This window comes from Oreochromis aureus, linkage group 7 (genome assembly GCF_013358895.1).
Source record: "Oreochromis aureus strain Israel breed Guangdong linkage group 7, ZZ_aureus, whole genome shotgun sequence".
NCBI classification, from domain to species: domain Eukaryota; kingdom Metazoa; phylum Chordata; class Actinopteri; order Cichliformes; family Cichlidae; genus Oreochromis; species Oreochromis aureus.
The window spans coordinates 30,293,735-30,310,143 of NC_052948.1; positions in this window are offsets into that span (position 1 = coordinate 30,293,735).

The window sequence follows — 16,409 nt, forward strand, 5'->3', positions numbered from 1 at the left end:
TTTGCTGCTGCCTATGTTCTGCCTCTCTGCTGCCTCACTCAGGATGTGAGATCCTCGTCACATCCTGTACTCACACAGCTGGCACCAACTTTTTGACTGATTTGGTTCAATTAACAAAAATAAATTAACACATTACCGAACCATTGTCTTCATTTTAATTGTCTTAATTCTCACATGTCTTAACAGACATGTGAGAATATATACTCGCATATCGTCATTCAGTCCCACCCTGAACTGGTCTCAGTAACTCCTTTTTTGTGAACTATGAACCACTATGAAGTGAACATGTGGGAACAGTGCAAAACAGAAAGTAACTGAAACCATTTATTCTATTCAGAAATAAATATTACAGGTCTATTCAGCTGCTGATAAACATCAGGAACACTTTGTCATACAGATAATTACTAAAATGTGTGTTTTCACTAGCTGGGCCCACGTCCTCATTTTAGATTCGACAGTGTTTTAGTAGATAAATGTGAATGGCTTGGACATTAATTGAGCTGCGGTTTGGGGAAGGCCTCGAAGGGGACTGGCAGTGGCTCCCAGGCCGGGCAGATCTCTGTACTAAATAGAAGTGAAGAAGAATTGAAAAGGGGAGGGAGGGTGGGACACATAATTGAGTCTGTCCTGTGCTCCTCCATCACAGTCTGGTATGGTGCAGCCACTAAACAGGACAGGTGCAGACTGCAGCGGACTGTACGGAGAGCAGAAAAGATCATCAGCACCCCCCTGCCCTCCATCCAGGACCTCTACCTCTCAAGAACCAGGATGCGGGCAGGGAAAATCATCACAGACCCCTCACAACCTGGACACAGACTTTTTGACCTGCTGCCCTCTGGCAGATGGTATAGAAGCCTGCAGACCAGAACTACCCAACACAGGAACAGTTTCCTTCCCCTTGCCGTCTCCCTCGTTAACAGTTGAACTGTCACACTGCTCACACTGCTAGTCTGCATATTATAATTAGTAGTAATACTACTACTACTATCATAATAATAATTATTATTATTATTTACTGTGCAATTTGTCAAACTTAGAGTTCAGTTTTTTTTCCTAAAAATGTTTGCTGGAATTTGCAGAGGAGCAAAAGAGAAACCATTAAAAGTTTTCTTTAACAATGCAAACAAAAATTATACCATAAAATAAGCACAATCTTTCCCTTTTTTATATTTTACAATATAAATATAAATATTTTTGGGATGGGAGGAGACACAGACACCTTGTGGGATTTGTCAGAAACGGCATTTGACATTAAGAAAGAAATCTGTAAAAATAAATTAGAGGAGGAAGGAAGAGGAGGAAGAGGAAAGATTTGAAGCTGATCTCGCTGAGACAAACATTTTATTTTCCTTTAGAGGCTGTTTATTCATTCTACTTTCAAACACCACCTTCAGTAATTGAACAGATATTTTTGTATCCATCCTGCAGGAAGTACTGATGTTCTCTAGTCTGTGGGATGATCTGTTTGTAGTCCATCTGCAGGAAATTGGAGTTTCTCTACAGCAGATCCTCATCAACAAAAAAAAAACATTCACTTCTAGTTTGCAAAAATAAAGAGATTTATGGGATTTTAGAAGCAGAAATTTAGAGGTCATCCAAGTATTTATTTCTTTTAGACATTCCTGCAGTTTAACTAATTGGTGTGTGTTATCTGGCTTTATGAATAGATAAAGTTGAGTGTCATCTGCATAGCAGTAAAAATGCATGTTTCATGATGATACTGTCTAAGGCAGGGGTGGGGAACTCTTGGCCTCAAAGGTCAGGGTTCCTGGGTCGGTGACCCAGTGTTTTCAGTTTTGTCACGTTTAGGTTATGTTTACATTATGTGGCCACATAAATGTTCTCTCTTCCTGCTTTTCCTGTGTCAGCTCGTCTCTTGTGTTATTAGCCAGATTATGTTCAGCTGTGTATTCACCGGTCTCTCATTATCATCCTCATCAGTCTGTGTATTTAAGTCCTCTGTTTCCACTCGTTCACTGTCGTGTCATTGATGTTAATGTCGTCTCTCCGCATGTATGTTCAGATCAGTCAGCCAGCCATTCAGTCCTTCAGTCAGTCAGTCGTCCACCCAGTCAGCCATTTCAGTTCATGTTCTGTTCATCCAACCTACCTACAATAAACCCCATTATCCTGCACTGTGAGTCCAGCGTTTGGGTCATCTCTTCCTCGCCTCCACACACGACACTCCTGACAGAATGACACGACCCGTGCCAAGAAGACACGCTTTTGACCCAGCGGACTCGGACCTTTTTGAGCGGCAAGAGGCAGCGCTCTCCTTGTGGGCGGAAAAGCTTAAGGAGAGACAGCGGCTCTTCGCGGAGCGAGAGCACGTCTTCGAGGGGACTCGCCTGGCTCTGGGCGGGCCTCGGAGATGCCGCGTTCTTCCACCTGCTGCCTCACCTGCACCGGAGCATCCGCCGCGGAGAGTGGGCGTTTCTCGCTGCGCTTCAGCTGCGCCCTCTATCGCGGCTCCGCTCCTCGCTGACACGCCACCTGCCTCATGCACCGGACCTTCAGCCTCGCCACGGCACAGCGGCTTCGCCTCCCATCTCGGCTCAACGGAGGCTCCCGCGCCAGAGGCTCGGCTGTGTACCCCGCCCGCTCTCTCTTCCCGGAGAGAGCGGCGCGCCCGCCGCCATCACACTTCCCATTCGGAGCTGCAGCACCCGGTGGTGAGCGAAACAGACTTTTTTCTTTCCTCTCACTTCAAGCCAGAGACTGTTCACTATCCACCTAATCAAAAGACTGTATGTTGTGATGACATTCTGGACTACCCTATTAATATGCACCACTCTGCCTCCAAAGAGACTGTTCCACCATCTCAGACCACTGCTAAAGACATTATCCCCGCTACACCTGATAATTTCTCCCACTCAATCACCATTTCCTCACCCATTACTCAACCTTTTTTTGCCAGCACAGTGGCTCTGATTCAGCCTTCCCCTTCACCTGTTTCACCTTCTCAGGTGAAGGCAGCTAGGGCTCAGCCTGTCTCTGTGGCACCCCCACCTGTGCCAGCTCCCAGGACGAGAGCAGCTGTGACCCAGTCTACCTCCACACCCGTTCCTGTTTCTCGGGTGGGGGTAACTGGTGTCCAGCCACCTCCCGTGCCTGTCCCAGCACCCAGGCTGAAGGCCGCTAGAACCCAGCCTGACCTCCCTAGAGGCTCGGAAGAGCCAGCCTCTCCACCTGTCAGTTCACCTCTTCATCCACCTCCTGATCCAGCCTTTCACGCCCTCGCACTATCCCTGGTTAGGCTAGCTGAGGTGTCCCCTGCCCAGGCACCAGCTTTACTGGCCCAGGCTGTAGCTCTATCTCCTTCACTAGCTCAGTCTGTAGCTCAGCCGTTAGCCACACCAACCTCAGCTCCGTCGTCAGCTTCGCCTACCTCTGTTCATCCCTTAGCATCCCCACTCCAGTCAGTTCCCTCACCTGCTGTTCAGTCTCCAGCCCAGTCAGTTCCCTCTCCTGCTGTTCAGCTCCCAGTCCAGCCAGTTCCCTCTCCTGCTGTTCAGCTCCCAGTCCAGCCAGTTCACTCACCTGCTCTCCAGCTCCCAGTCCAGCCAGTTCACTCACCTGCTCTCCAGTCTGCTCCTGTCCAGTCACCTGTAGCTCAGGCTGCTCCAGTCCAGTCAGTCCAGTCTGCTCCTGCCCAGTCAGTCCAGTCTGCTCCTGCCCAGTCAGTCCAGTCGCCTCCTGCCCAGTCAGTCCAGTCGCCTCCTGCCCAGTCAGTCCAGTCGCCTCCTGCCCAGTCAGTCCAGTCCTCTCCTGTAGCCCAGTCTCCTCCCGTCCTCCAGTCTCTTGTAGTCCAGTCTCATCCCGTCCTCCAGGCCTCTGTAGTCCAGTCTTCTCTGGTCCAGTCATTCATCCACCATCCTGTTCAGTTCCTGGACCTGCAGCCACAGCATCCAGAGCCAGCTGTGAGCTCTCCCGCTCCTCAGCCAGGGGTTTCCGCACCCGCTGGCCCGGCCGCTCCTCAGCCAGGGGTTTCCGCGCCTCCTGGCCCTGCCCGTCTCCAGCCAGGGGCTTCCGTGCCTCCTGGCCCTGCCCGTCTCCAGCCAGGGGCTTCCGCGCCTCCTGGCCCTGCCCGTCTCCAGCCAGGGGCTTCCAAGCCTCCTGGCCCTGCCTGTCTCCAGCCAGGGGCTTCCGCGCCTCCTGGCCCTGCCTGTCTCCAGCCAGGGGCTTCACGCCTCCTGGCCCTGCCTGTCTCCAGCCAGGGGCTTCCGCGCCTCCTGGCCCTGCCTGTCTCCAGCCAGGGGCTTCCGCGCCTCCTGGCCCTGCCTGTCTCCAGCCAGGGGCTTCCGCGCCTCCTGGCCCTGCCTGTCTCCAGCCAGAGGCCTCCGCGCCTACTGGCCCAGCCTCCGAAGCTGTTGCTCTGTCACCGCCGGCTCCCATGCCGTCGCCTGGTCCAGCCTCGGCCTCGGCTCCTGCTTCGCCTGGTCCAGCCTCGGCTCCTGCTTCGCCTGGTCCAGCCTCGGCTCCAGCTTCTGCCTCTGCGTTAGCCTCGCCTGGTCCTGCGGCTGCCACGCCGTCGCCCACCGGACCTTCTGGGTGGCCGCCGCCGTCTTCCTCGCGGCCGCCCACTGGACCTTCTCGGTAGCCGCCGCCGTCTTCCTCGCGGCCGCCCACTGGACCTTCTCGGTAGCCGCCGCCGTCTTCCTCGCGGCCGCCCACCGGACCTTCTCGGTGGCCGTCTTCCTCGCGGCCGCCCACCGGACCTTCTCGGTGGCCGTCTTCCTCGCGGCCGCCCACCGGACCTTCTCGGTGGCCGCCGCCGTCTTCCTCGCGGCCGCCCACCGGCCGCCCACCATTATCCTGCACCGTGAGTCCAGCGTTTGGGTCATCTCTTCCTCGCCTCCACACACGACACTCCTGACATGTCCTGCAGGTTTTAGATGTGTTCTTGATCCAACACAGCTGAATAAATAGCTAAATTAGCTCTTCAACATGCCTTGAAGTTCTCCAGGCTGTGTCCAAATTCAGGGAAAGGATGCTTCAAAAGATCCTACCTACCTGCTCCATGAAGGTAGGATCATTCGAGTTCCGGGTAGAATTCAAGTGAGCGGCTGTGAAATTGGACAGCCTTCTAGCCTTCGTTCAAATCTGCCCTTACTTCCGCGTTTTTACGGCTGCTAGCGCCACAGCGCAAAAACTTTAAAATGGGCCCAGAAATGTCGCTCCATTTTTTTGTACACTTTTAGCCCTCAAGGAGCTAGAAAAACTTTGGGGGTTTCCAAATTCATAGGCTGCATTCTCCTGCACCCGCATTTGTAGGCCAATTGCGTCACAGTGATGCGACAAAGGCTGTCTAAATTCGTAGACTCCGACAAATGCAGCCAACAAATGCGTCCTTTTCCCCATATTTGAAGGATGGGTCAGGTGTATCTGTTAAGTCAAATTGTCAAATGTTGTCATTGTGTTTCTTAAATTTGTAAAGTCTTAGTTCAAACTATAGGATCAAAGATATTCCTTTGATCCTGACCACCTCTCCAGCCACTCTGTGCTGGGGGAGGTTTTATTGTGGATACAATGTGGGGGTCACACAAACGCTCCCCCATGACACACACACACACGTTCTTGCACATGCACACACATACACACATAGTGCTTTGTCTTTTAGAACCATTGAAGGACTTCGGCTGGAGACAGGTGAGGAGCTTTAACACTAGATTTACTATCCTGCGCAAATTTGCGTAACTTCCCTAAACCCAACACCCCCTAGAATTACTGGCTTTTTTATTTTCTGGTGCAAGTCCCGAGGTGTTAAGCACCCCTGCTGAGATTTTCACAGGTCGTCAGCTTGTTTCTCCTACAGCTTTTGTTGTGCAAACCACCCATTGTCCTTGAGGCCTGGCACATTTGCATTTGCTCACTCAGAGTTGCTCAGATCCAAGGCAGGCCAAACCTCTGTGTTACAACTTTCAGGAATGCCTGGTAGAAATGCTTCAACTTACTCATGAGATTTTGACCACATTTTTTTGCGGAAGTCACAACTATACTGAATGCACGACCGTTGTTGCCAGCTGCAAGAATGGTTGGTAGGGAACAGCTGTTCCTCACAAGGTTCGCTTCAAAGTTTGAAACACTTTGAAATAAAACAGACTTGTGTACCCATATATTGTGAATGTCTGTCTTTTGTATGTAGGTTGTAAGACAGAGGTTTGGCCTGCCTTGGATCTAAGTAAGCAAAATGCCAATGTTGCACAAACACAAACACACACACACACACACACACACACACACACACACACACACACACACACACAGCAAAATCTGCATTTATTTGTCCCACAAGTGGAAAATCTGCATTGTCATTGCAAAAAAGTGGACAGAGCACAGTATAGAAAGTGCACTATACAAACAATCTGGAAACATAAATATGGACACGTGTATTAAAAAATATTGGTGTAGTATACACACACACACGTGTGTGTGTGTGTGTGTGTGTGTGTGTGTGTGTGTGTGTACACACACACACACACACACACACACACACACACACATATATATATATATATATATATATATATATATATATAGATAGATAGATAGATAGATAGATAGATAGATAGATAGATGTGTGTGTGTGTGTGTATAACTAGACTTTATGCATATTATATAACGTGTGGCTATATAAATATATGTACAACTCTATGTATATATGTTTATGGCCAGGCATCCAATGTAGTGACAAGGATTGACAAGATCTAATATTGCATATGAGAAATATTGCACATAGAAACTACCATGGGGTATAGTACGCTGCAGGTAAGGAAGGAAAGTAGCCTTGCAGGGAAGGAAAGAATGGTCCAAGTCAGGCCAAACCTCTGTGTTACAACTTTCAGAAATGCCTGCCGTATCTATACAAAATATCCCACACATTGACTGACCTGCAAATATAAAAGACACACATTCACACCTTCCTTGACTCTCAGCACAGATCTTCCATTGTTCCATCGTCACTGTGTATGTGAGGGAGTGGCATTGCTTGCCTACAGCACTGTGCTGTGCATAAAAGCAGACCGACCCAGGCCGGAGAATCATTTCTTGTTCGCATTTCTGAGAACGCACATCAGGATGGCCTCCGTATCACTGCCACGCAGGAAGAACCTCTCCACGCAACAGGCTTTGGCCTTACTTGGAAATGGACGAAGCAGATTCTGATGGAGGAGAGGTTTCATTTGTCCAGCAGGCCACTGATACCTCCTCAGAAGAATCTGAAAATGAGACAGAACAAGAACCCAACATGCCTCCAGGAAGAGGCCCGTGGTACTGGGAAGCCCAGCCAGAACCACACGGCAAAAGACGGCACTGTGTGGGTTGAGAAGGACATTGGAATGCCCAGTGCAGAAGCAAATCGTTCGTTTCTTCACTGCAAAGCTGGACCCACAGAGTCTGCTAAGGTTTGTCACTGCCATATTAGATATGATATTTATATAAACCCATTTAGAGTGAGGTTCATGTAAATTTACCATTTTCTATTTGTTTATCTTCCGACAGCGTAAAGTTACAAGTGTGCTCCAAAGCTTCCTTTGCCTGTTAGACGTGGGAATGCTGCAGACCATCAGAGAGTGCACGGTACATCAAGCCCGCAGAACAGAGCCGGACTGGAATTTGGCAGTTCATGAACTTATGGCACCCATTTCAATCCTGTTTGTAAGAGCAATCGTGTCCTGTTGGTGCCATTGTGGATTGCTGGTCAGAAAGTTTTCTGGTGCCACTAATCAAAGAGACAATGCCCCGAGATAGATTCATTTCAATTATGCAACACCTTCGATTTGATGACAGGGACACGCGGGCAGAACGGGTGAAAACAGACAAATTTGCAGCGATCTCCGACATCTGGACACGCTTCAACGAGAACTGTGCTAAGAGTTTCACTCCAGGGGAACACATGACCATAGATGAACAGCTGTTCCCTACCAAGGTTTGTTGTCCATTCACCCAGTATATTGCAACCAAGCCAGACAAATTTGGGATCAAGTTCTGATGGCCACGGATTTGGACACCAAATATGTCTGCAGTGCATCTCCTTACTTGGGAAAGGACCCCAGTCGTCAGAAGGGAGAGAGGCTGGCAGAGAACGTGGTCATGAAACTGATGGAGCCGTTTTTGGATGATGGAAGAAATGTCACAACGGACAATTTCTTTACTTCACTGTCACTGTCGCACAGACTGCTGCAGCGCAAAACAACATTACTGGGCACGGTGAATAAAGTCCGGCGTGAACTTCCTCAGCTTGCAAAAGATACTGCAAAGCGAGAGGTATTCTCCACTTCAGTGCTTAGAAGTGGCAGTGTCTCCTTGACAATTTATGCACCTAAAAAACCAAGACTGTGTGTGTTCTAAGTTCCATGCACCAAGACGTGACGATCGGTGACGGCAGAAAGAGGAAACCCAACACGATCACAGACTACAACCACATGAAGGTATGTGAATGTGTGTACAATTTACACCAGTGCTACAATGTTTTCTGATGTGTGCTATACAGGCCTATAGAAAAAACATATACTCATGACTCTCTCGCTCTGCTTTTACAGTGTGGTGTAGACGTGTTGGACCAAATGACATGGATGTATTCTGTAAGATCAGCAACACGCAGGTGGCCAGTAGCGGTTTTCTACAATATGCTGGACCTGGCGGCAGTGAATGCCTACATTTTGTACAAGGCATGTACAGGGTGGACAGGCAAAAGAAGATTGTTTCTGCGTCTTCTAGCTCAGCAACTTCGTAGCCGATTCATGCAGCACAAGGAAATCTTAGCACAGAGGCAGGCTGCTGCAGCTGCTGTGCCAGGGACTGTAAAGACAACGCAGTGCCAGGTGCAAGAGAGCTGCAACAGGAATCGCAGCAGATTTACCTGTGCAACATGTAAGAAATTCACCTGTGCCAAATGCAGGGATGATGGACACTGGGTCTGCAAACGCTGTAAAGTTTGAAACACTTTGAAATAAAACAGACTTGTGTACCCATATATTGTGAATGTCTGTCTTTTGTATGTAGGTTGTAACACAGAAGTTTGGCCTGCCTTGGATCTGAGTAAACAAATGCCAATGTTACACACACACACACACACACACAGCAAATCTGCACTTATTTGTCCCACAAGTGGAAAATCTGCATTGTCATTGCAAAAAGTATATATATATATATATATATATATATATATATATATATATATATATATATATATATATATATATATATATATATATATATATATATATATATATATATATATATATACACATACACATGTGTGTGTGTGTGTGTGTGTGTGTGTGTGTGTGTGTGTGTGTGTGTGTGTGTGTGTGTGTGTGTGTGTGTGTGTACACACACACACACACACACACACACACACACACACACACACACACACACACACACACACACACACACACATGTGTGTGTGTGTGTGTGTATATATGATATAGATGTGTCTGTGTGTATAACTAGACTTTATGCATATTATATAAGGTGTGGCTATATAAATATATAAATATATGTACAACTCTGTGTATATATGTTTATGGACAGGCATGCAGGCAGGTAAGGAAGGAAAGTAGCCTTGCAGGAAGGAAAACTTGAATCTCTCATGGTTAGGGGTTGGGGAGGTGTGTTTGCACAACAAAAGCAGGAGAACAATGGAGCTGACGACCTGTGAAAATCTCAGCGGGTACCAAGAGGTGTTAAGGTCGGGGGAATTTACGCAAATTTGCGCAGGCCAGTAAATCTAGTAGTAGGGACTTGCACCAGGGAAAAAAGGCTCAGTAATTCTAGTGTTAAGCTCCACCACCTGGTTCTGACCAAGGCTTCCCTCGTTAGTGAGTAAAAAACCGGTTGAAGATGTTCTGTCTTTGATTTCGTTCTTCATGAGGAATAAATCTCTAAACTAGTGGGGCCTGTGGAAACACAGACTCAACAGTATCCTTCGTGGCCTTAGCTCCGTAAGGTTTTGGGTGACCATTCAGAAACATGGGTTGACTATCTGGATGCTGTGATGTTTGGACTCAGAACTAAAAGGCAAATGACCACCAAATACTTGTTAAATAATGTTTGGCAGAGAGGCTTGTTATCCATCTGAGATCCCAGAACACTACATGGTATGTCTTTCTGTCTGTGCAAAACTACAGGAAAATTCCACACAAAGAACATTTGTAAGTTTTTGAGGCACAGGCTGATCAGCTTTAATCCATGGTATGTCACCACCATAAAATCACCGAAACACTGAATATTTTTATGGATTGTTCCATTCCTCAATAAGAGTTTTCTTCGTGTACAATCAATCCCAAGACACACTGAAGCTGTACCAGAAACACATTGTGTCTTAAAACCTTACCAAAGACAATTAATGTTAATTTTCACTTTATTTTTTCAGTTTTATCTATAATCTGTGTATTTTACACAGATTATAGTAAAAATTGACATGTCTTTTGCTTCAAAGGTTGACGAGAGTGTGGAAGATATAATTGGGCAGGAAGAGCAGTTGCAAGACATTCAAAAGCTGTTCGAACTGGTGAAGGACAATGTGTTTAAAGCACAGGAAAAAAACAAGGGCAAAATAAAAATAATGGAAAGAAATGTCATCTTCAAAGTTGGTGACAAAGTTTTAAGAGCTAACATAAGAAGCCAGCAGAGGAAAGGGGGAAACTTGAAGCAAACTTTTTAGACCCTTGCATCATTACAGCAATCCAAGGTGCAGATTTTCAGGATTCCAATGGGACAATCATTCCAAAAGTGCGTGTGTTGTTTGTTTCTGAATGTGTGTATGCCAATTCACCTGTGCAGTGGCTCGCCTGTAATTAATGGGCAGAAGGAACGGCCTGATGGAACTGGCTTCTGTTTTGGACATAATCAATTCACTAGCAGGGACCACTCCCTTGGTAACGATGAGCAATGAGGGATGAGGGAGTGTGATTAGTGCTGCGGTTTGGGGAAGGCTTGAAGGGGACTGGCGACGGCTCTCGGGCCGGGCAGAACCCCCTCTACTAACGAAAAATAAAGGGAGGAAAGGAAGAGAGGAGAGGACAGGAGAAGAGAGGAAAGAAAAAAGGGGGGGCAGGGTGGGGCATGAAAATGAGAACAGCAGGTATTGGAGAAGGGGGGCTTTTATAGCCTGAGGCCAGAGGGGACGTGAAGGAGGAGTGGTCCCGCTCCTGAAATTCAGATATCTCCACTAAAAGGACAACGTAAGAGCCGAGGTGTGGGGTGTGGAAAATTTCCACCAATGGCACCACTTGCATCACCACCACAACCATCTCCAGGCCTACAAGTTATAGCAACAACAGTATCGGATCCAGGGTCAGGAGCTCCAGCACAGGAAGAAAACGCACCACTAGAACCAGCCACAAGTGCTACAGCACCAGAACGCGCTACAGCTCTACAAACCAGACCTCATCGGCATACCCAGGCTCGCAGACCACAGCTCCAAAAGCTACATCACCCACAGATTTAGATCCACAAGCTACAACCCCACAAGTCTCAGCTCCAAAGATTACAGCCCAGCCAGCATCAGCTCCCCAGCAATCTACAGCACAAACCATAGAAGCAACAGTGCCGCTAGTGACAGCAGCACCAGCAACAGCCTCAAAGCTACCCCTGCACCACCTCCAGCATCACCACCTCAAAGATATACTAAAGCTGTTGCAGAGAAATGTAAATAAATAAATATAATCATGACTTTTTACCAGCTGTTTGAGGTATATTTCTTAAAAGAATCTTAAAATTCAATACTCGGTTAATGCTTTTATAAAAATAAACCTTCATGAAGCAAAACATTATAGAAAACCTGTAAAAGGCTGTAAGTCACACGTCTCACATTACATATACATTATATATACACATTACATAAATGAATAAGTGATTTCTTCAAAACTGGGCATATTTCTTTGTTATTGTGTAAACCAGAATATTCAGGATTGACATTGTACATCTGATGTACACTAACAGTGAAAAGTTTGGACACACCTTCATTTTAAAGATTTTTCTTCATTTTCATGACTACTGGGATAGCCAACAAAGTTGGTGGATCTCTGTTCAACTTCACCCTATCTCAAGGGAGAGGCTAGCCACCCTTTGGAGAAAGCTAATTTTTGCGGTTTGTATCCGTGATCTTTTTCTTTCAGTCAAAACTTGTGATCATAGGTGAAAACCCCCCCACAAAAAACAAAGGTACAAGAGTCGAACAGTTCAGGGGGTCTACCTGGAGGTCGAGGGCACAAAAGTCGAAAGCTTTAAAATTCAGGGGGCCGACCATGCTGAAAGCGATGGTGCTCCAGGTAAATGTGAAAAACCTGGAATTTTGCATTTACAGTACTGCGATAACCCGTAAAGATAAACTGAAAGGTGTATGCTGTCATTAGAAAACAACAGCTGTCTAACTTGTTTTGTTAAGCACTACCATATAAATAAAGTTTATTGTTATCATCATCATAATCATTATTATTATTAATATTGTTGGAAAACATCATGCAGCATAAATTGGTGAAACAGTGGAGCCTTTAGTCACTTCTTTTCATCATGATTCTGGTTCATGATTCTCATAAATGTGTCCTGAACTCAAACCATGTTGTCTGCATCTCATTCACCACTGCAGTGTTTGAGGCCGTCCATTAGAGGGCAGTGTGTCCAAAGATAACCCTGCTCTTGTTTCGGGCCTGTTGGGACTTAAGGTGTGAGATCAGTGAAAGCAGCTGTCTGCTTCACAGGAGTCCAAAATAAAACACAGAAACAAACAAGACAGAGTGAAAAAATGCACACACGTGAACCACAACTGACTTTTATGGATACATGGAAATATTAAAACAACATAAATGGCTTAAGTTAGGACTCAAAGATTGCTCAGTGGTGTGCATAGTTTACCTATGTACAGGGAATAAAAGTAGAAACCTGTTTAACTGTGTTTGTCCACCCGAATTTTTGCTTCAAGCTTTGAGTGTGCTTATCAAAGGAAGGGCGTCACACGTCATTTGACTTCTTCTGCACAAAGTGGATCAGCTGAGCATCCCACAGCAGTCAGACACTATCAGAGGAACAGCTGACAGAGATCAATAAAGAACACGTATCAGCAAAATGAACACTTCAGTACAAAATCATTTAATCTGATGAACTCACAGCGGACTGCTGAGTGTGCTCTACGTGATACCGTCTATTTTTAATATGAAACTTCAGAGTTCATGCAAGTAAACATTAAAGGTGTGTTTGTGGTGTTACAAAGGTACAGACTGATATATAAAAAGCTCCTTCAACAGGGGATCTCACACTGAAAGTAGATGTTAAATAAATGAAAGAATTCATTGAAAATGTGGAACTTTTAGCTGATTTTAAGTCACATCTTTGAACATCACCTGGGCTGGAGCGGGTGATGTTCAAAGATGTGAGTAAAAAAAATTTTAAAAAGGTAAAAAAAAATTAAGACCCAGGCTTCCTAACCTGTTACGCTCTGTTTGTTCACAGGCTGTGTCTTGATTGATGTTTGTCTAGGAAATGTTTTAACCCTAATTTATAAACTTTGTTTTTTAACATTTGACTTTTTAAACTTGTCCTCTCTGTTCATGGTGCATGTTAGCTTACATCAGAGGTAGCAGACATTAATTTAAATTTAAGCTGGAGATGCTGATTAAGTTCACTCTCTGAATTCTATGGTTGAACATCAGCTGATAGTTTGGGATTCACCTGCTGATATAAAGAAACAGCATCACAGGTCAGCTGATCACAGCCTCTAAAAAATAAAATCTACTGAAGCTCACACTGCAAATTATTATGTGACTTGTTTCTATGTAGTTCTTAGAATCAGGTGTAGCGGTGCACTGCTACACCAATTTTAGGGGTCCTCCACCTATCAAATCCCACTTTAACCCCTGATGATAAGTGATCTCAAGTTATTATGTCCAAGCAACATCAAGTGTCAAGAATGAAGAATCTAGTGGACATTTGATGACACTATGCAGAATAGGTGCAGATAAGAACAGTACAATGACAGAAACAGTGTTAAACAAGTAATTATTAAAGTGATTAATGATGCCAAATTAAAATAAGCTAACCAAACAGAATGTGATGTGGTTGTGAAGACGTCATTCAGTGGAAAGAGACCAGAATGATGACTGATCTTCATCTAATGATGGATTTCATATTGAAGTGTAGCAGCAACCAATAATGTTGGTCTCCAGTTTGTATCAAATAGTGACCATTGGTGACTGTTTAGCTTTAACAGCATAAAAATAATTTACTTCTTCTCCAGTCTGATGCTTATCAGTTTGTTCACTCAGAATCAGTACTGTAATGTGTTTAAACAAACAATGCATGTTTGCTTCTTTGGTAAAACATTGACGTTTAATTCAAGCATAAAAAAGCTCCAAACACAAGGAATGAACCAATGCTGTGCTGGTATCCATATGTTGCTTAAGCATCTAGCCAGCTCTCCTGAAAGCGAAATAAAAATAAAGACAATAAAAACATTTTTTTTAAATGGCAGGTAATTTCAAAAGCAGCACTTCTTTCAGCTCAACAAACACCAAACACTGTGTTGCTAAAGGTCCAGCTCTTTCACAGGGAGGTTAGATTTAAAGGTAAGGACTGCACATTTAAAGCTTACATGTAAGTCCTCGTGTTTTTAAATCACACATTGACTCTTTGCTTTTTCATATTGTGAAACCTGCTGCTAAACAAACTGAGACAGACTGTGTTAAAGGTTACACGAACATCCTCTGCAGGTTAGTGCAGGATAAACAGGTTAGTTTTCTGTACTAAGGTTAAGTTAAAGGCACAAAGTGCAGCAGAGATTCACATGATGAGATTCATTCACTGAATTCCTAAACAGTGTACTGCCAATGAATAATATATATAATATATACAGTGTTGGGAAGGTTATTTATAATGTATTCCACTACAGATTACAGGATACATGCCCCAAAATGTATTTTGTAACGTATTCAGAATACGTTACTCTCATTGAGTAACGTATTCGGAATACTTTGGAGTACTTAATATATTATCATGCTTTTTACAACTACATGAATGTACTACTGCTGTGTGATTTATTACAGTTACTCAAAGTTACTCGCCATAACAATACCAACTAGATTTTCAAATCTTAATATAAGGGTATAAGGTAAGGCTGCACTTTTTGCAGCGATCTCATATAGAAAACTATTCCGCGCGTATATAAAACAGGTCTGCGTTGCAGAACCGTAGTAAAGGGACCTCTGGCTAATACAGTGGGTTCCGTGTCGGGCTCGTAGCCAAAAATAGCTTTACTTTGTTGTCTGGGTCAACTTTGCTAGCAAGAGACAGAGAGAGGCGTTGAAAGGCTGCTCCAACAGAACTTATTGTTTCGGAGGAAAACACGAACACAGTGTACAGTCGAGTCTTAATAGTTTACTTACAACTGGGCTCGTCAGGCACTCTTTTTGGCTGCAGTGGTTATTATTATATTTACATGCTTCCATCTCCCGTTTCTGGTCAGTGATAACTCATACTTTTTGACTCTCTCTTTTCTCCCTCCCTGCGCTCACAGACACATAACGGGTATGGCAGCACAGACTACACTGCCCAGGAGGCTACATTAGGGCCATGCCTGTAACACTCTGCCTATTGCCTTCATATTAAATAATTTTTTGAATAATAATGTTAAAAAATAATTCTTTACGTTATTATGCATTATGCAAGTTGGGGTGACACGGGCCGCGAGACTGAGACACAAGCATTAGAACCTCTTAATGCGTGTTTTGTTTGGATTTCCACCAGCGTGGAATTACCAAAAATAGAGCATACCCTAACATATGAAACAGGAAAATACCGCCGTGTAGTCCATTTATATTCAAGAAAGTAACTGTATTCTGAATACCACCTTTTTAAATTGTAACTGGAATGGAATACAGTTACTCATATTTGGTATTTTAAATACGTAATGCCGGTACATGTATTCCGTAACTCCACTATTTTACAAATGCGTAAATCCAAAACCTGAGTAAATACTGATCATTAACACACAGTTTACTAAGTTTAGCTTCATTAATATAACTTTCTCTTTCAAAAATTTTTTTGTGAGCACAAATGTCCAGTTTATTTGAAATAAACAAAAAGAACAAACAAACGAAACAAAAAAGCAGGTACAGAGTGGAAGACCAGAAGTCCCAGTTTTACATTGGGACTTACACTTGTGGCTCTCTGTGAAGCTGACCCACATGAGCATGTGACGGGACCTTAGCACATCAGCTGATTGTTTCACATGCATTTGTGGTTTTGTGCGTGAGTGAGGGAGGTGTTACGTGTAGTTTCAGATATTTGGGTGCAAATTTCTCTCCATATTAAATTAACCCCCCACTTTTCTTCTCAGTCAGTGAATTGAGCTCTAGCTTATTCTGACAGCATTTTAAACCTGGGCTTGAATGGAGTCAGGGTCATCCTCA